The sequence below is a fragment of the Bos javanicus genome, unplaced genomic scaffold (assembly GCF_032452875.1).
Source record: "Bos javanicus breed banteng unplaced genomic scaffold, ARS-OSU_banteng_1.0 tig00002388_1, whole genome shotgun sequence".
Taxonomy (NCBI): domain Eukaryota; kingdom Metazoa; phylum Chordata; class Mammalia; order Artiodactyla; family Bovidae; genus Bos; species Bos javanicus.
Window position 1 is genome coordinate 123,311 of NW_026893992.1, and position 24,200 is coordinate 147,510.

Consider the following 24,200-nt stretch of genomic DNA (forward strand, 5'->3'; position numbering starts at 1 on the left):
GGCAGGCAAGAGGATTTCCAAAGGTTTGCAGGGCAAAGACTGTCACACCCAGGAATTCATCTAGGCTTGGTCAGAGCCAATGTTCCTCTCAGGGAGGGATCTCGGGGCAGAGCCCCACGCAAAGTCAGAGGCTTCATCTCGAGTGGAAGCAGAAGAAGGCCGCTCTGGTCTCGGGGGTATCTGCTCCTGGAGGACTTCCAGAGGGGTCTCCTGAAGCTCTGAGTCGCGCCATTGCGGAGACGAGGCCTCATTCTCGATGACGGGGGCATGGGGGAGTTCTCAGCGGCTCCCAGTGTGCGGTTTCTCAGTGGAGCGAGTCAGGTCCTGAGATGATGCGTGGAAAGTCGGGTCTCCATGCGAGTGGCGAGCGCGTCATTGCTCCCGAGCCAGGGGGAATCTGGCCTCGAGACGTGTTGAAGAAGGTCTCTCGAGGTCTTTCCCGGGTTGAGGCAGGAAACCCTGGGTTCCCTCGCCTTGTGCAGGTGACCTCAGCGGGCTTCTCATGGTGGCTCTGAGAAGCCAGGGAAACTGGAGGTGGGAGGGGCCTCTCGGGACTCCACTGGCTTTGGTGCATTGGAAGAGGGCCTCATCTCCAGTTGAGGCAGGAACCGCAGGGTACCTCTGATTTCAGACTCCGATCGCAGGGTCCCTGCAGACTGGGGACAGGAGAGTCGGGCCTCGTCTTGGGTTGAGGCATGGAACTCCGCTTGCCTCTCGAGATGTCCCCGGGGAGAGAGGCCACTTGTCGAGCCGTATTTGGAACCTGGGGTTTTTCCGAACGATGCACGGAAAAACTGCCCCTTCGTGTTGACTTCATTCACAGGGTGGAGTTCGGAGAGGTGTCCGGGCATCGGGTTCTTCTCAAGAGGGGACCGGGAAATCGGGGTCCTACGGAATGTGGAACCACCCACGAGGCCACGTCTGGAATGTCTTCGTGAGACCGGCCTCATCCTGAGGTGCGACCGGAAGGTCGGGAACCCCTTCCAGACAAAGCAGGGAGTCGACCCTCCTGTCCAGATCAGGAGGGGAGAAAGGGCTCAGAGGAGGGGGTGCCGGAAAACCTCAGTGTTCCTCTCGAGGGAGACCGGGATTTCGGGGAACTTTGTGGGTCGCATCAAGGGTGCCAAGTGCCCTTTCGACCTCCAATTCCTAACGTGGGACTTCTCCCGAGGCGCTGTAGCGGGAAGGGCTTCATCTTGCGATGACGGGGGAGCCACGTGGTTTTTCTCGAGTTACGGCGGGATTCTCGAGTTACGACGGGGAATTCAGGCTGCCTCTTGTGTTGGCCCAGGCAAGTCCAATCTTCCATTCGAGTTGCGAAGGAAAGCTGGGGATTGCTCTCGAGTGACTGCAGGGCCAATAGACCTCATCTAGGCTTGTGTCCAGAAGCCAATGTTCCTCTCCAGGGGCGACAGGGATCTCGGGGTTGCATTCCAGACGCACCCGGGGAGACAGGCATTCATCTCGAGTGGAAGCAAAGAACCCCGCTCTGCTCTCGAGTCGCGACGGGTATCTCTTGGAGCTCACTGGGTGGACTCAAGGGAGTCAAGCCTCCTGAGGCGTTTGGAGAGAGGTCGCGAGATTGGTCTCTAGGCCATGCAGGAGACGAAGGCCCTCATCTCTCGATGACGGGGGATCTCGGGGTTGTTCTCGAGCGGCGGCCCCAGTGTGCGGTTTCTCACGAGGTACGACGGCGAGGTCAGTGAGCCTCTCGTGGGGCGCCAGGGAAGTCGGGTCTCCATGCGAGTGGCGAGGGGAGCGCGTCATTGCTCCCGAGCCATGGTAGGGGAGGCCTCAGACCGGTTGAAGAAGGTCTTCGAGGAGACGGGTAGGCAGAAACCAGGGTTCCCTTGATGTGCATCAGGGTCTCAGAGTGGGGAATGAGGAAAGCTCAGTGAGGAAACTCAGTGGTGCAAAGAGGCTCATCTCATTCAGCCAGGAAGGTGAGAAAGAACGACAGGGTGAGACCTGATTTAGGTGAACAAGGCCCTCTTGGGTTTCAGGTAGTCTTTTACCTTAAGTTGTAGAGGATAATGGGGAAGGGGTCGAGTCTTGCAGAAACCTGGCTTTCTTCCTGAAACTTATCACATGCTTGGTGATTTGCATCATCTTCTGGCGGAGGCCGGTTAACATTTTAAGACCTTTTCTTCAGAAAACCCATTTTTCTCTAAGGTGGTTGGTCAGACACCCTCTGGAAGCTTAGATAAAGTTGCATTCCTACAGAGCAAAGGTGTGGTGGGCTTAACAAGAAGCAAGAAGTAACTCAAGGGTCCCAGGTTCCAAACAGGCTCCTCAGACAGGATTAATCAAAACTGCCAGGGACCACAGGTAAGGGATTTGGAACTTTGTGGCAACAAGGGTTTCCAGTGCCAAACCATTCACCTGCAATTTCTAATCAATCTTGTAACTCTCAAAAGGATTTGTGTTTAGACGGTTTAGAACATCGTGCCTCTCTCGAGTTGGGAGGCTCTGAACAATCTCATGTGGCCGGAAAGTCCTATTCAGGCAGGCTAGAGGATTGCAAGGAGTTTCTGGAGTTGCTCAGGTGCCAGGAATTATTCACTAGGCTGTGGCCAATGTTCCTCTCAGGGAGGGATCTCGGGGAGAGCCCCGGGGAGACAGGCATTCATCTGAAGTGCAAGCAGAAAGAAGGCAGCTCTGGTCTCGGGGGTATCTCTTGAGAGCTTCCAGGGGGACTCCTGAAGCTCAATCCCGCCTTTGCGTATGCCGAGCCTCCTTCCTCATGACGGGGGTCATGGGGGAGTTCTCACGGCTCCCCAGTGTGCGGTTTCTCAGTGGAGCGACGCAGGTCCTGAGAGTGATGCGTGGAAAGTGGGTCTCCATGCGAGTGGCGAGGGGCGCTCATTGCTGCGAGCTCATGGTAGGTAGGGAATCTGGCCTCGAGACGTGTTGAAGAAGGTCTCTCGAGGTCTTTCTCGGGTTGAGGCAGGAAACCCTGGGTTCCCTCGACTTGTGCAGGTGACCTCAGGGGGCTTCTCATGGTGGCTCTGAGAAGCCAGGGAAACTGGAGGTGGGAGGGGCCTCTCGGGACTCCACTGGGTTTGGTGCATTGGAAGAGGGCCTCATCTCCAGTTGAGGCAGGAACCGCAGGGTACCTCTGATTTCAGACTCCGATCGCAGGGTCCCTGCAGACTGGGGACAGGAGAGTCAGGCCTCGTCTTGGGTTGAGGCATGGAACTCCGCTTGCCTCTCGAGATGTCCCCGGGGAGAGAGGCCACTTGTCGAGCTGTATTTGGAACCTGGGGTTTTTCCGAACGATGCACGGAAAAACTGCCCCTTCGTGTTGACTTCATTCACAGGGTGGAGTTCGGAGAGGTGTCCGGGCATCGGGTTCTTATCAAGAGGGGACCGGGAAATCGGGGTCCTACGGAATGTGGAACCACCCACGAGGCCACGTCTGGAATGTCTTCGTGAGACCGGCCTCATCCTGAGGTGCGACCGGAAGGTCGGGAACCCCTTCCAGACAAAGCAGGGGAGTCGACCCTCCTGTCCAGATCAGGAGGGGAGAAAGGGCTCAGAGGAGGGGTGCCGGAAAACCTCAGTGTTCCTCTCGAGGGAGACCGGGATTTCGGGGAACTTTGTGGGTCGCATCAAGGGTGCCAAGTGCCCTTTCGACCTCCAATTCCTAACGTGGGACTTCTCCTGAGGCGCTGTAGCGGGAAAGGGCTTCATCTTGCGATGACGGGGGAGCCACGTGGTTTTTCTCGAGTTACGGCGGGATTCTCGAGTTACGACGGGGAATTCAGGCTGCCTCTTGTGTTGGCCCAGGCAAGTCCAATCTTCCATTCGAGTTGCGAAGGAAAGCTGGGGATTGCTCTCGAGTGACTGCAGGGCCAATAGACCTCATCTAGGCTTGTGTCCAGAAGCCAATGTTCCTCTCCAGGGGCGACAGGGATCTCGGGGTTGCATTCCAGACGCACCCGGGGAGACAGGCATTCATCTCGAGTGGAAGCAAAGAAGCCCGCTCTGCTCTCGAATCGCGACGGGTATCTCTTGGAGCTCACTGGGTGGACTCAAGGGAGTCAAGCCTCCTGAGGCGTTTGGAGAGAGGTCGCGAGATTGGTCTCTAGGCCATGCAGGAGACGAAGGCCCTCATCTCTCGATGACGGGGGATCTCGGGGTTGTTCTCGAGCGGCGGCCCCAGTGTGCGGTTTCTCACGAGGTACGACGGCGAGGTCAGTGAGCCTCTCGTGGGGCGCCAGGGAAGTCGGGTCTCCATGCGAGTGGCGAGGGGAGCGCGTCATTGCTCCCGAGCCATGGTAGGGGAATCTGGCCTCGAGACGTGTTGAAGAAGGTCTCTCGAGGTCTTTCTCGGGTTGAGGCAGGAAACCCTGGGTTCCCTCGACTTGTGCGGGTGACCTCGGGGGCTTCTCATGGTGGCTCTGAGAAGCCAGGGAAACTGGAGGTGGGAGGGGCCTCTCGGGACTCCACTGGGTTTGGTGCATTGGAAGAGGGCCTCATCTCCAGTTGAGGCAGGAACCGCAGGGTACCTCTGATTTCAGACTCCGATCGCAGGGTCCCTGCAGACTGGGGACAGGAGAGTCAGGCCTCGTCTTGGGTTGAGGCATGGAACTCCGCTTGCCTCTCGAGATGTCCCCGGGGAGAGAGGCCACTTGTCGAGCTGTATTTGGAACCTGGGGTTTTTCCGAACGATGCACGGAAAAACTGCCCCTTCGTGTTGACTTCATTCACAGGGTGGAGTTCGGAGAGGTGTCCGGGCATCGGGTTCTTATCAAGAGGGGACCGGGAAATCGGGGTCCTACGGGATGTGGAACCACCCACGAGGCCACGTCTGGAATGTCTTCGTGAGACCGGCCTCATCCTGAGGTGCGACCGGAAGGTCGGGAACCCCTTCCAGACAAAGCAGGGGAGTCGACCCTCCTGTCCAGATCAGGAGGGGAGAAAGGGCTCAGAGGAGGGGTGCCGGAAAACCTCAGTGTTCCTCTCGAGGGAGACCGGGATTTCGGGGAACTTTGTGGGTCGCATCAAGGGTGCCAAGTGCCCTTTCGACCTCCAATTCCTAACGTGGGACTTCTCCTGAGGCGCTGTAGCGGGAAAGGGCTTCATCTTGCGATGACGGGGGAGCCACGTGGTTTTTCTCGAGTTACGGCGGGATTCTCGAGTTACGACGGGGAATTCAGGCTGCCTCTTGTGTTGGCCCAGGCAAGTCCAATCTTCCATTCGAGTTGCGAAGGAAAGCTGGGGATTGCTCTCGAGTGACTGCAGGGCCAATAGACCTCATCTAGGCTTGTGTCCAGAAGCCAATGTTCCTCTCCAGGGGCGACAGGGATCTCGGGGTTGCATTCCAGACGCACCCGGGGAGACAGGCATTCATCTCGAGTGGAAGCAAAGAACCCCGCTCTGCTCTCGAATCGCGACGGGTATCTCTTGGAGCTCACTGGGTGGACTCAAGGGAGTCAAGCCTCCTGAGGCGTTTGGAGAGAGGTCGCGAGATTGGTCTCTAGGCCATGCAGGAGACGAAGGCCCTCATCTCTCGATGACGGGGGATCTCGGGGTTGTTCTCGAGCGGCGGCCCCAGTGTGCGGTTTCTCACGAGGTACGACGGCGAGGTCAGTGAGCCTCTCGTGGGGCGCCAGGGAAGTCGGGTCTCCATGCGAGTGGCGAGGGGAGCGCGTCATTGCTCCCGAGCCATGGTAGGGGAATCTGGCCTCGAGACGTGTTGAAGGGTCTCTCGAGGTCTTTCGGGTAGGCGGCAGGAAACCCTGCTTCCCTCGATGTGCAGGTGACCTCAGGGGGCTTGGAATGGTGGCTCAGTGAGGAAACTGGAGTGGGAAGAGCCTCTCGGGACTCCAGGCAGGAAGGTGAGAAAGAACGACAGGGTGAGACCAGTTTCAGTGATCAAGGCCCGCAGACTGGGGACAGGAGGAGGCCTCGTCCTTGGGTTGGCATGGAGGATGTGGGGGAAGGGGTCGAGTCTTGCAGAACCTGGGGTTTTTCCGAACGATGCACGGAAAAGCTTCGGTGACTTGCATTCACAGGTGGAGTTCGGAGGCCGGGGGTTTCGGACCTTTTCTTCAGAAAACGGGGTTCTCTAAAGGTGGTCAGGAGGCCACCCTGGAATGTCTTCGTGAACCGGCCTTCCTGAGAGCAAAGGTGTGACCCCTTCCAGACAGGAAAGCAGAACTCAAGGGTCCCAGGACAAACAGGAAACCTCCTTCCAGACAGGGATTAATCAAAACTCCAGGGACCATCAGGGAAGGGATTTGGGAACTTTGTGGCAAACAAGGGTGCCAAGTGCCCTTTCGACCTCCAATTTCTAATCATCTTGCGCTGACGGGAAAGTTGTGTTTAGACGGGGGAGAACATCTCCTGCCTCTCTCGAGTTGGGAATTCTGAACAATCACTTGTGGCCCAGGCAAGTCCAATTCTTCCAGGCGAGTTTCCAAGGAGTTGGGGATTGCTCTCGAGTGACTGCAGGGCCAATAGACCTCATCTAGGCTTGTGTCCAGAAGCCAATGTTCCTCTCCAGGGGCGACAGGGATCTCGGGGTTGCATTCCAGACGCACCCGGGGAGACAGGCATTCATCTCGAGTGGAAGCAAAGAACCCCGCTCTGCTCTCGCGGGGTATCTCTTGGAGCTCACTGGGTGGACTCAAGGGAGTCAAGCCTCCTGAGGCGTTTGGAGAGAGGTCCTTCCTCAGGCCATGCAGGAGACGAAGGCCCTCATCTCTCGATGACGGGGATCGGGGTTCTCGAGCGGCGGCCCCAGTGTGCGGTTTCTCACGAGGTGACGGCGAGGTCAGTGAGCCTCTCGTGGGGCGCCAGGGAAGTCGGGTCTCCATGCGAGTGGCGAGGGGCGCGGCTCCCGAGCCATGGTAGGGGAATCTGGCCTCGAGACGTGTTGAAGAAGGTCTCTCGAGGTCTTTCCGGGTTGAGGCAGGAAACCCTGGGTTCCCTCGACTTGTGCAGGTGACCTCAGGGGGCTTCTCATGGTGGCTCTGAGAAGCCAGGGAAACTGGAGGTGGGAGGGGCCTCTCGGGACTCCACTGGGTTTGGTGCATTGGAAGAGGGCCTCATCTCCAGTTGAGGCAGGAACCGCAGGGTACCTCTGATTTCAGACTCCGATCGCAGGGTCCCTGCAGACTGGGGACAGGAGAGTCAGGCCTCGTCTTGGGTTGAGGCATGGAACTCCGCTTGCCTCTCGAGATGTCCCCGGGGAGAGAGGCCACTTGTCGAGCTGTATTTGGAACCTGGGTTTTTTCCGAACGATGCACGGAAAAACTGCCCCTTCGTGTTGACTTCATTCACAGGGTGGAGTTCGGAGAGGTGTCCGGGCATCGGGTTCTTATCAAGAGGGGACCTGGAAATCGGGGTCCTACGGAATGTGGAACCACCCACGAGGCCACGTCTGGAATGTCTTCGTGAGACCGGCCTCATCCTGAGGTGCGACCGGAAGGTCGGGAACCCCTTCCAGACAAAGCAGGGGAGTCGACCCTCCTGTCCAGATCAGGAGGGGAGAAAGGGCTCAGAGGAGGGGTGCCGGAAAACCTCAGTGTTCCTCTCGAGGGAGACCGGGATTTCGGGGAACTTTGTGGGCCGCATCAAGGGTGCCAAGTGCCCTTTCGACCTCCAATTCCTAACGTGGGACTTCTCCTGAGGCGCTGTAGCGGGAAAGGGCTTCATCTTGCGATGACGGGGGAGCCACGTGGTTTTTCTCGAGTTACGGCGGGATTCTCGAGTTACTTCGGGGAATTCAGGCTGCCTCTTGTGTTGGCCCAGGCAAGTCCAATCTTCCATTCGAGTTGCGAAGGAAAGCTGGGGATTGCTCTCGAGTGACTGCAGGGCCAATAGACCTCATCTAGGCTTGTGTCCAGAAGCCAATGTTCCTCTCCAGGGGCGACAGGGATCTCGGGGTTGCATTCCAGACGCACCCGGGGAGACAGGCATTCATCTCGAGTGGAAGCAAAGAACCCCGCTCTGCTCTCGAATCGCGACGGGTATCTCTTGGAGCTCACTGGGTGGACTCAAGGGAGTCAAGCCTCCTGAGGCGTTTGGAGAGAGGTCGCGAGATTGGTCTCTAGGCCATGCAGGAGACGAAGGCCCTCATCTCTCGATGACGGGGGATCTCGGGGTTGTTCTCGAGCGGCGGCCCCAGTGTGCGGTTTCTCACGAGGTACGACGGCGAGGTCAGTGAGCCTCGCGTGGGGCGCCAGGGAAGTCGGGTCTCCATGCGAGTGGCGAGGGGAGCGCGTCATTGCTCCCGAGCCATGGTAGGGGAATCTGGCCTCAAGAGGTGTTGAAGAAGGTCTCTCGAGGTCTTTCTCGGGTTGAGGCAGGAAACCCTGGGTTCCCTCGACTTGTGCAGGTGACCTCAGGGGGCTTCTCATGGTGGCTCTGAGAAGCCAGGGAAACTGGAGGTGGGAGGGGCCTCTCGGGACTCCACTGGGCTTGGTGCATTGGAAGAGGGCCTCATCTCCAGTTGAGGCAGGAACCGCAGGGTACCTCTGATTTCAGACTCCGATCGCAGGGTCCCTGCAGACTGGGGACAGGAGAGTCAGGCCTCGTCTTGGGTTGAGGCATGGAACTCCGCTTGCCTCTCGAGATGTCCCCGGGGAGAGAGGCCACTTGTCGAGCTGTATTTGGAACCTGGGGTTTTTCCGAACGATGCACGGAAAACCTGCCCCTTCGTGTTGACTTCATTCACAGGGTGGAGTTCGGAGAGGTGTCCGGGCATCGGGTTCTTATCAAGAGGGGACCGGGAAATCGGGGTCCTACGGAATGTGGAACCACCCACGAGGCCACGTCTGGAATGTCTTCGTGAGACCTGCCTCATCCTGAGGTGCGACCGGAAGGTCGGGAACCCCTTCCAGACAAAGCAGGGGAGTCGACCCTCCTGTCCAGATCAGGAGGGGAGAAAGGGCTCAGAGGAGGGGGTGCCGGAAAACCTCAGTGTTCCTCTCGAGGGAGACCGGGATTTCGGGGAACTTTGTGGGTCGCATCAAGGGTGCCAAGTGCCCTTTCGACCTCCAATTCCTAACGTGGGACTTCTCCTGAGGCGCTGTAGCGGGAAAGGGCTTCATCTTGCGATGACGGGGGAGCCACGTGGTTTTTCTCGAGTTACGGCGGGATTCTCGAGTTACGACGGGGAATTCAGGCTGCCTCTTGTGTTGGCTCAGGCAAGTCCAATCTTCCATTCGAGTTGCGAAGGAAAGCTGGGGATTGCTCTCGAGTGACTGCAGGGCCAATAGACCTCATCTAGGCTTGTGTCCAGAAGCCAATGTTCCTCTCCAGGGGCGACAGGGATCTCGGGGTTGCATTCCAGACGCACCCGGGGAGACAGGCATTCATCTCGAGTGGAAGCAAAGAACCCCGCTCTGCTCTCGAATCGCGACGGGTATCTCTTGGAGCTCACTGGGTGGACTCAAGTGAGTCAAGCCTCCTGAGGCGTTTGGAGAGAGGCCGCGAGATTGGTCTCTAGGCCATGCAGGAGACGAAGGCCCTCATCTCTCGATGACGGGGGATCTCGGGGTTGTTCTCGAGCGGCGGCCCCAGTGTGCGGTTTCTCACGAGGTACGACGGCGAGGTCAGTGAGCCTCTCGTGGGGCGCCAGGGAAGTCGGGTCTCCATGCGAGTGGCGAGGGGAGCGCGTCATTGCTCCCGAGCCATGGTAGGGGAATCTGGCCTCGAGACGTGTTGAAGAAGGTCTCTCGAGGTCTTTCCCGGGTTGAGGCAGGAAACCCTGGGTTCCCTCGACTTGTGCAGGTTCAGGTGGCTCTGAAGAGGGAAACTGGAGGTGGGAGGGGCTCTCGGGACTCCACTGGGTTTGGGCTTGGAAGAATTCATCTCACAGGTGAGGCAGGAACCGCAGGGTACCTCTGATTTCAGACTCCGATCGCAGGCCCTGCAGACTGGGGACAGGAGAGTCAGGCCTCGTCCTTGGGTTGAGGCATGGAGGATAATGGGGGAGAGGGGTCGAGTCTTGCAGAACCTGGGGTTTTTCCGAACGATGCACGGAAAAAGCTTCGTGTTGACTTCATTCACAGGGTGGAGTTCGGAGAGGTGTCCGGGCATCGGGTTCTTATCAAGAGGGGACCGGGAAATCTCTACGGAATGTGGAACCACCCACGAGGCCACGTCTGGAATGTCTTCGTGAGACCGGCCTCATCCTGAGGTGCGACCGGAAGGTGGACCCCTTCCAGACAAAGCAGGGAGTCGACCCTCCTGTCCAGATCAGGAGGAAAGAAAGGGCTCAGAGGAGGGGCCGGAATCAAACCTCCAGTGAGCCTCAGGGAGGGATTTGGGAACTTTGTGGGTCGCATCAAGGGTGCCAAGTGCCCTTTCGACCTCCAATTCCTAACGTGGGACTTCTCCTGAGGCTTGTAGCGGGAAAGGGCTTCATCTTGCGATGACGGGGGAGCCACGTGGTTTTTCTCGAGTTACGGCGGGATTCTCGAGTTACGACGGGGAATTCAGGCCTCTTGTGTTGCCCAGGCAAGTCCAATCTTCCATTCGAGTTGCGAAGGAAAGCTGGCATTGCCAGGAATGACTGCAGGGCCTGTAGAGCTCATGTTGTGTCCAGGGAATGGGGAGAGGCCCCGGGGAGACAGGGATTCATTCCAAGCACAAGCAAAAGAAGGCCGCTCTGCTCTCGACGGGTATATCTCTTGGAGCTCACTGGGTGGACTCAAGGGAGTCAAGCCTCCTGAGGCGTTTGGAGAGAGGTCGCTTGGTCTCAGGCCATGCAGGAGACGAAGGCCCTCATCTCTCGATGACGGGGATCTCGGGGTTGTTCTCGAGCGGCGGCCCCAGTGTGCGGTTTCTCACGAGGTACGACGGCGAGGTCAGTGAGCCTCTCGTGGGGCGCCAGGGAAGTCGGGTCTCCATGCGAGTGGCGAGGGGCGCGGCTCCCGAGCCATGGTAGGGGAATCTGGCCTCGAGACGTGTTGAAGAAGGTCTCTCGAGGTCTTTCTCGGGTTGAGGCAGGAAACCCTGGGTTCCCTCGACTTGTGCAGGTGACCTCAGGGGGCTTCTCATGGTGGCTCTGAGAAGCCAGGGAAACTGGAGGTGGGAGGGGCCTCTCGGGACTCCACTGGGTTTGGTGCATTGGAAGAGGGCCTCATCTCCAGTTGAGGCAGGAACCGCAGGGTACCTCTGATTTCAGACTCCGATCGCAGGGTCCCTGCAGACTGGGGACAGGAGAGTCAGGCCTCGCCTTGGGTTGAGGCATGGAACTCCGCTTGCCTCTCGAGATGTCCCCGGGGAGAGAGGCCACTTGTCGAGCTGTATTTGGAACCTGGGGTTTTTCCGAACGATGCACGGAAAAACTGCCCCTTCGTGTTGACTTCATTCACAGGCTGGAGTTCGGAGAGGTGTCCGGGCATCGGGTTCTTATCAAGAGGGGACCGGGAAATCGGGGTCCTACGGAATGTGGAACCACCCACGAGGCCACGTCTGGAATGTCTTCGTGAGACCGGCCTCATCCTGAGGTGCGACCGGAAGGTCGGGAACCCCTTCCAGACAAAGCAGGGGAGTCGACCCTCCTGTCCAGACCAGGAGGGGAGAAAGGGCTCAGAGGAGGGGTGCCGGAAAACCTCAGTGTTCCTCTCGAGGGAGACCGGGATTTCGGGGAACTTTGTGGGTCGCATCAAGGCTGCCAAGTGCCCTTTCGACCTCCAACTCCTAACGTGGGACTTCTCCTGAGGCGCTGTAGCGGGAAAGGGCTTCATCTTGCGATGACGGGGGAGCCACGTGGTTTTTCTCGAGTTACGGCGGGATTCTCGAGTTACGACGGGGAATTCAGGCTGCCTCTTGTGTTGGCCCAGGCAAGTCCAATCTTCCATTCGAGCTGCGAAGGAAAGCTGGGGATTGCTCTCGAGTGACTGCAGGGCCAATAGACCTCATCTAGGCTTGTGGCCAGAAGCCAGTGTTCCTCTCCAGGGGCGACAGGGATCTCGGGGCTGCATTCCAGACGCACCCGGGGAGACAGGCATTCATCTCGAGTGGAAGCAAAGAACCCCGCTCTGCTCTCGAATCGCGACGGGTATCTCTTGGAGCTCACTGGGTGGACTCAATGGAGTCAAGCCTCCTGAGGCGTTTGGAGAGAGGTCGCGAGATTGGTCTCTAGGCCATGCAGGAGACGAAGGCCCTCATCTCTCGATGACGGGGGAATCTCGGGGTTGTTCTCGAGCGGCGGCCCCAGTGTGCGGTTTCTCACGAGGTACGACGGCGAGGTCAGTGAGCCTCTCGTGGGGCGCCAGGGAAGTCGGGTCTCCATGCGAGTGGCGAGGGGAGCGCGTCATTGCTCCCGAGCCATGGTAGGGGCATCTGGCCTCGAGACGTGTTGAAGCAGGTCTCTCGAGGTCTTTCTCGGGTTGAGGCAGGAAACCCTGGGTTCCCTCGACTTGTGCAGGTGACCTCAGGGGGCTTCTCATGGTGGCTCTGAGAAGCCAGGGAAACTGGAGGTGGGAGGGGCCTCTCGGGACTCCACTGGGTTTGGTGCATTGGAAGAGGGCCTCATCTCCAGTTGAGGCAGGAACCGCAGGGTACCTCTGATTTCAGACTCCGATCGCAGGGTCCCTGCAGACTGGGGACAGGAGAGTCAGGCCTCGTCTTGGGTTGAGGCATGGAACTCCGCTTGCCTCTCGAGATGTCCCCGTGGAGAGAGGCCACTTGTCGAGCTGTATTTGGAACCTGGGGTTTTTCCGAACGATGCACGGAAAAACTGCCCCTTCGTGTTGACTTCATTCACAGGGTGGAGTTCGGAGAGGTGTCCGGGCATCGGGTTCTTATCAAGAGGGGACCGGGAAATCGGGGTCCTACGGAATGTGGAACCATCCACGAGGCCACGTCTGGAATATCTTCGTGAGACCGGCCTCATCATGAGGTGCGACCGGAAGGTCGGGAACCCCTTCCAGACAAAGCAGGGGAGTCGACCCTCCTGTCCAGATCAGGAGGGGAGAAAGGGCTCAGAGGAGGGGTGCCGGAAAACCTCAGTGTTCCTCTCGAGGGAGACCGGGATTTCGGGGAACTTTGTGGGTCGCATCAAGGGTGCCAAGTGCCCTTTCGACCTCCAATTCCTAACGTGGGACTTCTCCTGAGGCGCTGTAGCGGGAAAGGGCTTCATCTTGCGATGACGGGGGAGCCACGTGGTTTTTCTCGAGTTACGGCGGGATTCTCGAGTTACGACGGGGAATTCAGGCTGCCTCTTGTATTGGCCCAGGCAAGTCCAATCTTCCACTCGAGTTGCGAAGGAAAGCTGGGGATTGCTCTCGAGTGACTGCAGGGCCAATAAACCTCATCTAGGCTTGTGTCCAGAAGCCAATGTTCCTCTCCAGGGGCGACAGGGATCTCCGGGTTGCATTCCAGACGCACCCGGGGAGACAGGCATTCATCTCGAGTGGAAGCAAAGAACCCCGCTCTGCTCTCGAATCGCGACGGGTATCTCTTGGAGCTCACTGGGTGGACTCAAGGGAGTCAAGCCTCCTGAGGCGTTTGGAGAGAGGTCGCGAGATTGGTCTCTAGGCCATGCAGGAGACGAAGGCCCTCATCCCTCGATGACGGGGGAATCTCGGGGTTGTTCTCGAGCGGCGGCCCCAGTGTGCGGTTTCTCACGAGGTGCGACGGCGAGGTCAGTGAGCCTCTCGTGGGGCGCCAGGGAAGTCGGGTCTCCATGCGAGTGGCGAGGGGGCGCGTCATTGCTCCCGAGCCATGGTAGGGGAATCTGGCCTCGAGACGTGTTGAAGAAGGTCTCTCGAGGTCTTTCTCGGGTTGAGGCAGGAAACCCTGGGTTCCCTCGACTTGTGCAGGTGACCTCAGGGGGCTTCGCATGGTGGCTCTGAGAAGCCAGGGAAACTGGAGGTGGGAGGGGCCTCTCGGGACTCCACTGGGTTTGGTGCATTGGAAGAGGGCCTCATCTCCAGTTGAGGCAGGAACCGCAGGGTACCTCTGATTTCAGACTCCGATCGCAGGGTCCCTGCAGACTGGGGACAGGAGAGTCAGGCCTCGTCTTGGGTTGAGGCATGGAACTCCGCTTGCCTCTCGAGATGTCCCCGGGGAGAGAGGCCACTTGTCGAGCTGTATTTGGAACCTGGGGTTTTTCCGAACGATGCACGGAAAACCTGCCCCTTCGTGTTGACTTCATTCACAGGGTGGAGTTCGGAGAGGTGTCCGGGCATCGGGTTCTTATCAAGAGGGGACCTGGAAATCGGGGTCCTACGGAATGTGGAACCACCCACGAGGCCACGTCTGGAATGTCTTCGTGAGACCGGCCTCATCCTGAGGTGCGACCTGAAGGTCGGGAACCCCTTCCAGACAAAGCAGGGGAGTCGACCCTCCTGTCCAGATCAGGAGGGGAGAAAGGGCTCAGAGGAGGGGGTGCCGGAAAACCTCAGTGTTCCTCTCGAGGGAGACCGGGATTTCGGGGAACTTTGTGGGTCGCATCAAGGGTGCCAAGTGCCCTTTCGACCTCCAATTCCTAACGTGGGACTTCTCCTGAGGCGCTGTAGCGGGAAAGGGCTTCATCTCGCGATGACGGGGGAGCCACGTGGTTTTTCTCGAGTTACGGCGGGATTCTCGAGTTACGACGGGGAATTCAGGCTGCCTCTTGTGTTGGCCCAGGCAAGTCCAATCTTCCATTCGAGCTGCGAAGGAAAGCTGGGGATTGCTCTCGAGTAACTGCAGGGCCAATAGACCTCATCTAGGCTTGTGTCCAGAAGCCAATGTTCCTCTCCAGGGGCGACAGGGATCTCGGGGTTGCATTCCAGACGCACCCGGAGAGACAGGCATTCATCTCGAGTGGAAGCAAAGAACCCCGCTCTGCTCTCGAATCGCGACGGGTATCTCTTGGAGCTCACTGGGTGGACTCAAGGGAGTCAAGCCTCCTGAGGGGTTTGGAGAGAAGTCGAGAGACTGGTCTCTAGGCCATGCAGGAGACGAAGGCCCTCATCTCTTGATGACGGGGGAATCTCGGGGTTGTTCTCGAGCGGCGGCCCCAGTGTGCGGTTTCTCACGAGGTACGACGGCGAGGTCAGTGAGCCTCTCGTGGGGCGCCAGGGAAGTCGGGTCTCCATGCGAGTGGCGAGGGGAGCGCGTCATTGCTCCCGAGCCATGGTAGGGGAGGGCCTGGCCTCGGCGTGAAGAAGGTCTCTCGAGGTCTTTCCGGGTTGAGGCAGGAAACCCTGGGTTCCCTCGATGTGTGCAGGTTCTCATGGTGGCTCTGAGAAGAGGAAAGCTCAGTGAGGAAACTCAGTGGGAAGAGGCTCATGCATTCAGGCAGAAGGTCAAGAGACAGGAACCGCAGGTGAGACCAGTTTCAGAGATCAAGGCCCGCAGACTGGGGACAGGAGAGTCAGGCCTTGTGCCTTAAGATGTTGCCTCGAGGATGTGGGGGAAGGGTTGAGTGTTTGGCAAACCTGGGTTTTTCCGAACGATCACGGAAAAAGCTTCGGTGACTTGCATCACTTCTGGCAGGTGGCCGGGCAACATTTTAAGAGGGGACTTCAGAAAACCGGGGTTCTCGGAATGTGGAACCACACGAGGCCACGTCTGGAAAGCTTCGTGAACCGGCCTTCCTGAGAGCAAAGGTGGGCCCTTCCAGAAAAAGAGTAACTCTCTGTCCAGGTCAAACTTTAAAGGGAGGAAGGGGTCAATCAATCCTCAGGGTCCTCCAGGGGGGATTTGGAAACTTTGTGGCGCACAATGGTGCCAAGTGCCCTTTCACCTCCAATTTCTAATGAATCTTGTAACTACTCAAAGGGCTTGTCTTGAGACAGGGGAGAACATCTGGTTTTTCTCTCAGTTGGGAGGCTCTGAACAATCACATGTGGCCGGCAAAACCTATTCAGGCAGGCTAGAGGATTTCCAAAGAGTTTGCAGGTTAAACACTGTCACCCAGGAATTATCCACTGGTCCAGAAGCCAATGTTCCTCTCAGAAGGGAGGGGGAGAGCCCCAGCAAGTCAGAAGGTTCAGGTGAGTGAAGCAGAAAGAACCCCGCTCTGCTCTGGAAGGGGTATCTCTTGAGAGCTCCTGGGTGGACTCAAGGGAGTCAAGCCTCCTTTGGAGAGGAGAGATTCCTTCTCTGAGCCATGCATGGGCGGAGTTCCTCACTGGCTCTCCAGCGGCGGGTCAGCGGGTGTCAGATCCTCAAGGTACGACGGCGAGGTCAGTGAGGTCTCCATGCGCCAGGGAAGGGGGTCTCCATATGCCGGCCGGCTCCCAGCCAGTAGGGAATCTGGCCTCGAGACGTGTTGAAGAAGGTCTCTCGAGGTCTTTCTCGGGTTGAGGCAGGAAACCCTGGGTTCCCTCGACTTGTGCAGGTGACCTCAGGGGGCTTCTCATGGTGGCTCTGAGAAGCCAGGGAAACTGGAGGTGGGAGGGGCCTCTCGGGACTCCACTGGGTTTGGTGCATTGGAAGAGGGCCTCATCTCCAGTTGAGGCAGGAACCGCAGGGTACCTCTGATTTCAGACTCCGATCGCAGGGTCCCTGCAGACTGGGGACAGGAGAGTCAGGCCTCGTCTTGGGTTGAGGCATGGAACTCCGCTTGCCTCTCGAGATGTCCCCGGGGAGAGAGGCCACTTGTCGAGCTGTATTTGGAACCTGGGGTTTTTCCGAACGATGCACGGAAAAACTGCCCCTTCGTGTTGACTTCATTCACAGGGTGGAGTTCTGAGAGGTGTCCGGGCATCGGGTTCTTATCAAGAGGGGACCGGGAAATCGGGGTCCTACGGAATGTGGAACCACCCACGAGGCCACGTCTGGAATGTCTTCGTGAGACCGGCCTCATCCTGAGGTGCGACCGGAAGGTCGGGAACCCCTTCCAGACAAAGCAGGGGAGTCGACCCTCCTGTCCAGATCAGGAGGGGAGAAAGGGCTCAGAGGAGGGGGTGCCGGAAAACCTCAGTGTTCCTCTCCAGGGAGACCGGGATTTCGGGGAACTTTGTGGGTCGCATCAAGGGTGCCAAGTGCCCTTTCGACCTCCAATTCCTAACGTGGGACTTCTCCTGAGACGCTGTAGCGGGAAGGGCTTCATCTTGCGATGACGGGGGAGCCACGTGGTTTTTCTCGAGTTACGGCGGGATTCTTGAGTTACGACGGGGAATTCAGGCTGCCTCTTGTGTTGGCCCAGGCAAGTCCAATCTTCCATTCGAGTTGCGAAGGAAAGCTGGGGATTGCTCTCGAGTGACTGCAGGGCCAATAGACCTCATCTAGGCTTGTGTCCAGAAGCCAATGTTCCTCTCCAGGGGCGACAGGGATCTCGGGGTTGCATTCCAGACGCACCCGGGGAGACAGGCATTCATCTCGAGTGGAAGCAAAGAACCCCGCTCTGCTCTCGAGTCGCGACGGGTATCTCTTGGAGCTCACTGGGTGGACTCAAGGGAGTCAAGCCTCCTGAGGCGTTTGGAGAGAGGTCGCGAGATTGGTCTCTAGGCCATGCTGGAGACGAAGGCCCTCATCTCTCGATGACGGGGGAATCTCGGGGTTGTTCTCGAGCGGCGGCCCCAGTGTGCGGTTTCTCACGAGGTACGACGGCGAGGTCAGTGAGCCTCTCGTGGGGCGCCAGGGAAGTCGGGTCTCCATGCGAGTGGCGAGGGGCGCGTCATTGCTCCCGAGCCATGGTAGGGGCCTGGCCTCAGACGTGTTGAAGAAGGTCTCTCGAGGTCTTTCGGGTTGAGGCAGGAAACCCTGGGTTCCCTCGACTTGTGCAGGTTCATGAGGCTCTCAAGGGAATGGAGGTGGGAGGGCTCAGGAGAAACTGGGTGGTGAAAAGAGGCTCATCTCATTCAGGCAGAAGGCAGGAAAGAACGACAGGGTCAGACCAGTTTCAGACTGAACAAGGCCCTCACTTTACTGGGGACTGGAGAGTCAGGCCTCTCAGTTGTGCCCGGGAGAAGGGGAAGGGGTAGAGTCTTGGAACGAACCTGGGGTTTTTCCGAACGATCACGGAAAAAGCTTCGGTGACTTGCATTCACAGGTGGAGTTCGGAGAGGTGTCCGGGCATCGGGTTCTTATCTTCAGGGGACCGGAAATCGGTCCTAAATGTGGAACCACCCACGAGGCCACGTCTGGAATGTCTTCGTGAGACCGGCCTCATCCTGAGGTGCGAACGGAAGGTGGGAACCCTTCCAGACAAAGCAGGGAGTCGACCCTCCTGTCCAAACAGGAAAGCTACTCCTCAGAGGAGGGGGAAAAAACCTCAGTGTTCCTCTCGAGGGAGACCGGGATTTGGGAACTTTGTGGGTCGCATCAAGGGTGCGCAAAGTGCCCTTTCGACCTCCAATTCCTAACGTGGGACTTCTCCTGAGGCGGGAAAGGCTTCATCTTGCGAGACGGGGGAGCCACGTGGTTTTTCTCGAGTTGGGCGGGATCTCGAGTTCACTTGTGGCCCAGGCAAGTCCAATCTTCCATTCGAGCTGCGAAGGAAAGCTGGGGATTGCTCGAGTGACTGCAGGCCAATAGACCTCATCTAGGCTTGTGTCCAGAAGCCAATGTTCCTCTCCAGGGGCGACAGGGATCTCGGGGTTGCATTCCAGACACCCGGAGACAGGCATTCATCTCGAGTGGAAGCAAAGAACCCCGCTCTGCTCTCGGGACGGGTATCTCTTGGAGCTCACTGGGTGGACTCAAGAGAGTCAAGCCTCCTGAGGCGTTTGGAGAGAGGTCGCGAGATTGGTCTCCATCAGGACCCTCATCTCTCGATGGGGGAATCTCGTTGTTCTCGAGCGGCGGCCCCAGTGTGCGGTTTCTCACGAGGTACGACGGCGAGGTCAGTGAGCCTCTCGTGGGGCGCCAGGGAAGTCGGGTCTCCATAGTGGCGAGGGGCGCGGCTCCCGGCCATGGTAGGGGAATCTGGCCTCGAGACGTGTTGAAGAAGGTCTCTCGAGGTCTTTCTCGGGTTGAGGCAGGAAACCCTGGGTTCCCTCGACTTGTGCAGGTGACCTCAGGGGGCTTCTCATGGTGGCTCTGAGAAGCCAGGGAAACTGGAGGTGGGAGGGGCCTCTCGGGACTCCACTGGGTTTGGTGCATTGGAAGAGGGCCTCATCTCCAGGTGAGGCAGGAACCGCAGGGTACCTCTGATTTCAGACTCCGATCGCAGGGTCCCTGCAGACTGGGGACAGGAGAGTCAGGCCTCGTCTTGGGCTGAGGCATGGAACTCCGCTTGCCTCTCGAGATGTCCCCGGGGAGAGAGGCCACTTGTCGAGCTGTATTTGGAACCTGGGGTTTTTCCGAATGATGCACGGAAAAACTGCCCCTTCGTGCTGACTTCATTCACAGGGTGGAGTTTGGAGACGTGTCCGGGCATCGGGTCCTTATCAAGAGGGGACCGGGAAATCGGGGTCCTACGGAATGTGGAACCACCCACGAGGCCACGTCTGGAATGTCTTCGTGAGACCGGCCTCATCCTGAGGTGCGACCGGAAGGTCGGGAACCCCTTCCAGACAAAGCAGGGGAGTCGACCCTCCTGTCCAGATCAGGAGGGGAGAAAGGGCTCAGAGGAGGGGTGCCGGAAAACCTCAGTGTTCCCCTCGAGGGAGACCGGGATTTCGGGGAACTTTGTGGGTCGCATCAAGGGTGCCAAGTGCCCTTTCGACCTCCAATTCCTAACGTGGGACTTCTCCTGAGGCGCTGTAGCGGGAAAGGGCTTCATCTTGCGATGACGGGGGAGCCACGTGGTTTTTCTCGAGTTACGGCGGGATTCTCGAGTTACGACTGGGAATTCAGGCTGCCTCTTGTGTTGGCCCAGGCATGTCCAATCTTCCATTCGAGTTGCGAAGGAAAGCTGGGGATTGCTCTCGAGTGACTGCAGGGCCAATAGACCTCATCTAGGCTTGTGTCCAGAAGCCAATGTTCCTCTCCAGGGGCGACAGGGATCTCGGGGTTGCATTCCAGACGCACCCGGGGAGACAGGCATTCATCTCGAGTGGAAGCAAAGAACCCCGCTCTGCTCTCGAATCGCGACGGGTATCTCTTGGAGCTCACTGGGTGGACTCAAGGGAGTCAAGCCTCCTGAGGCGTTTGGAGAGAGGTCGCGAGATTGGTCTCCAGGCCATGCAGGAGACGAAGGCCCTCATCTCTCGATGACGGGGGATCTCGGGGTTGTTCTCGAGCGGCGGCCCCAGTGTGCGGTTTCTCACGAGGTACGACGGCGAGGTCAGTGAGCCTCTCGTGGGGCGCCAGGGAAGTCGGGTCTCCATGCGAGTGGCGAGGGGAGCGCGTCATTGCTCCCGAGCCATGGTAGGGGAATCTGGCCTCGAGACGTGCTGAAGAAGGTCTCTCGAGGTCTTTCTCGGGATGAGGCAGGAAACCCTGGGTTCCCTCGACTTGTGCAGGTGACCTCTGGGGGCTTCTCATGGTGGCTCTGAGAAGCCAGGGAAACTGGAGGTGGGAGGGGCCTCTCGGGACCCCACTGGGTTTGGTGCATTGGAAGAGGGCCTCATCTCCAGTTGAGGCAGGAACCGCAGGGTACCTCTGATTTCAGACTCCGATCGCAGGGTCCCTGCAGACTGGGGACAGGAGAGTCAGGCCTCGTCTTGGGTTGAGGCATGGAACTCCGCTTGCCTCTCGAGATGTCCCCGGGGAGAGAGGCCGCTTGTCCAGCTGTATTTGGAACCTGGGGTTTTTCCGAACGATGCACGGAAAAACTGCCCCTTCGTGTTGACTTCATTCACAGGGTGGAGTTCGGAGAGGTGTCCGGGCATCGGGTTCTTATCAAGAGGGGACCGGGAAATCGGGGTCCTACGGAATGTGGAACCACCCACGAGGCCACGTCTTGAATGTCTTCGTGAGACCGGCCTCATCCTGAGGTGCGACCGGAAGGTCGGGAACCCCTTCCAGACAAAGCAGGGGAGTCGACCCTCCCGTCCAGATCAGGAGGGGAGAAAGGGCTCAGAGGAGGGTGTGCCGGAAATCCTCAGTGTTCCTCTCGAGGGAGACCGGGATTTCGGGGAACTCTGTGGGTCGCATCAAGGGTGCCAAGTGCCCTTTCGACCTCCAATTCCTAACGTGGGACTTCTCCTGAGGCGCTGCAGCGGGAAAGGGCTTCATCTTGCGATGACGGGGGAGCCACGTGGTTTTTCTCGAGTTACGGCGGGATTCTCGAGTTACGACGGGGAATTCAGGCGGCCTCTTGGGTTGGCCCAGGCAAGTCCAATCTTCCATTCTCGCTGCGAAGGAAAGCTGGGGATTGCTCTCGAGTGACTGCAGGGCCAATCGACCTCATCTAGGCTTGTGTCCAGAAGCCAATGTTCCTCTCCAGGGGCGACAGGGATCTCGGGGTTGCATTCCAGACGCACCCGGGGAGACAGGCATTCATCTCGAGTGGAAGCAAAGAACCCCGCTCTGCTCTCGAATCGCGACGGGTATCTCTTGGAGCTCACTGGGTGGACTCAAGGGAGTCAAGCCTCCTGAGGCGTTTGGAGAGAGGTCGCGAGATTGGTCTCTAGGCCATGCAGGAGACGAAGGCCCTCATCTCTCGATGACGGGGGATCTCGGGGTTGTTCTCGAGCGGCGGCCCCAGTGTGCGGTTTCTCACGAGGTACGATGGCGAGGTCAGTGAGCCTCTCGTGGGGCGCCAGGGAAGTCGGGTCTCCATGCGAGTGGCGAGGGGAGCGCGTCATTGCTCCCGAGCCATGGTAGGGGAGGGCCTGAGACGTGTTGAAGAAGGGTCTCTCGAGGTCTTTCTGGTAGGCGAAGACCAGGAAACCCTGCTTGTTCAGGTTCATGGTGGCTCTGAGAAGCCAGGAATGGAGGTGGGAGGGCTCAGTGAGGAAACTCAGTGGTGAAAAGAGGCTCAATCTTCAGCCAGAAGGTGAGGCAGGAACCGCAGGGTGAGACCAGTTTCAGACTGATCAAGGCCCTGCACTTTGGGGACAGAGTAGGCCTCGTCCTTAAGTTATGCATGGAGGATAATGGGGAAGGGGGTCGAGTCTTGCAGAAACCTGGCTTTTTCCGAACGATGCACGGAAAAAGCCTCGGTGACTTGCATCATCTCTGACAGGAGGCCGGTCAACATTTTAAGACCTTTTCTTCAGAAAACGGGTTCTCTAAAGGTGGAACCACACGAGGCCACGTCTGGAATGTCTTAGACCGGCCTCATTCCTGAGAGCGAAGGTGGGTGGGCTTCCAGACAAAGAAGGGACTCGAGGGTCCAGATCAGGAACAGAAAAGGCTCCAGACCAAGGGGTGAATCAAACCTCAGGGACCTCCAGGGAGGGATTTGGGAACTTTGTGGCGCATCAAGGGTGCCAAGTGCCCTTTCGACCTCCAATCCCTAACGGGATCTTGTGACTAGCGGGAAAGGGCTTCATCTTGCGACGGGGGAGAACACTGGTGGTTCTCTCAGTTGGGAGATCTGAACAATCACATGTGGCCGGCAAGTCCAATTGTGGCAGGCAAGAGGATTTCCAAGGAGTTGGAAGGAAAGACTCTCAGGGCCAGGAACAGACCTCATCTGGTCCAGAAGCCAATGTTCCTCTCCAGAGGCGACAGGGATCTCGGGGTTCCAGACGCACCCGGGGAGACAGGCATTCATCTCGAGTGGAAGCAAAGAACCCCGCTCTGCTCTCGGGGGTATCTCTTGGAGCTCCTGGGTGGACTCAAGAAGTCAAGCCTCCTGAGGCGTTTGGAGAGAGGTCCTTCCTCATGACCATGCAGGGCGGAGGCCCTCATGGCTCCCAGCAGTGATGGGGTTCTCAGCGGCGGCCCCAGTGTGCGGTTTCTCAAGGTGACGCGAGGTCAGTGAGCCTCTCGTGGGCGCCAGGGAAGTCGGGTCTCCATTGCGAGGGGCCGGCTCCCGAGCCATGGTAGGGGCATCTGGCCTCGAGACGTGTTGAAGAGGGTCTCTCGAGGTCTTTCTCGGGTTGAGGCAGGAAACCCTGGGTTCCCTCGACTTGTGCAGGTGACCTCAGGGGGCTTCTCATGGTGGCTCTGAGAAGCCAGGGACACTGGAGGTGGGAGGGGCCTCTCGGGACTCCACTGGGTTTGGTGCATTGGAAGAGGGCCTCATCTCCAGTTGAGGCAGGAACCGTAGGGTACCTCTGATTTCAGACTCCGATCGCAGGGTCCCTGCAGACTGGGGACAGGAGAGTCAGGCCTCGTCTTGGGTTGAGGCATGGAACTCCGATTGCCTCTCGAGATGTCCCCGGGGAGAGAGGCCGCTTGTTGAGCTGTATTTGGAACCTGGGGTTTTTCCGAACGATGCACGGAAAAACTGCCCCTTCGTGTTGACTTCATTCACAGGGTGGAGTTCGGAGAGGTGTCCGGGCATCGGGTTCTTATCAAGAGGGGACCGGGAAATCGGGGTCCTACGGAATGTGGAACCACCCACGAGGCCACGTCTGGAATGTCTTCGTGAGACCGGCCTCATCCTGAGGTGCGACCGGAAGGTCGGGAACCCCTTCCAGACAAAGCAGGGGAGTCGAGCCTCCTGTCCAGATCAGGAGGGGAGAAAGGGCTCAGAGGAGGGGCTGCCGGAAAACCTCAGTGTTCCTCTCGAGGGAGACCGGGATTTCAGGGAACTTTGTGGGTCGCATCAAGGGTGCCAAGTGCCCTTTCGACCTCCAGTTCCTAACGTGGGACTTCTCCTGAGGCGCTGTCGCGGGAAAGGGCTTCATCTTACGATGACGGGGGAGCCACGTGGTTTTTCTCGAGTTACGGCTGGATTCTCGAGTTACGACGGGGAATTCAGGCTGCCTCTTCTGTTGGCCCAGGCAAGTCCAATCTTCCATTCGAGTTGCGAAGGAAAGCTGGGGATTGCTCTCGAGTGACTGCAGGGCCAATAGACCTCATCTAGGCTTGTGTCCAGAAGCCAATGTTCCTCTCCAGGGGCGACAGGGATCTCGGGGTTGCATTCCAGACGCACCCGGGAGACAGGCATTCATCTCGAGTGGAAGCAAAGAACCCCGCTCTGCTCTCGAGTCGCGACGGGCATCTCTTGGAGCTCACTGGGTGGACTCAAGGGAGTCAAGCCTCCTGAGGCGTCTGGAGAGAGGTCGCGAGATTGGTCTCTAGGCCACGCAGGAGACGAAGGCCCTCATCTCTCGATGACGGGGAATCACGGGGTTGTTCTCGAGCGGCGGCCCCAGTGTGCGGTTTCTCACGAGGTACGACGGCGAGGTCAGTGAGCCTCTCGTGGGGCGCCAGGGAAGTCGGGTCTCCATGCGAGTGGCGAGGGGAGCGCGTCATTGCTCCCGAGCCATGGTAGGGAATCTGGCCTCGAGACT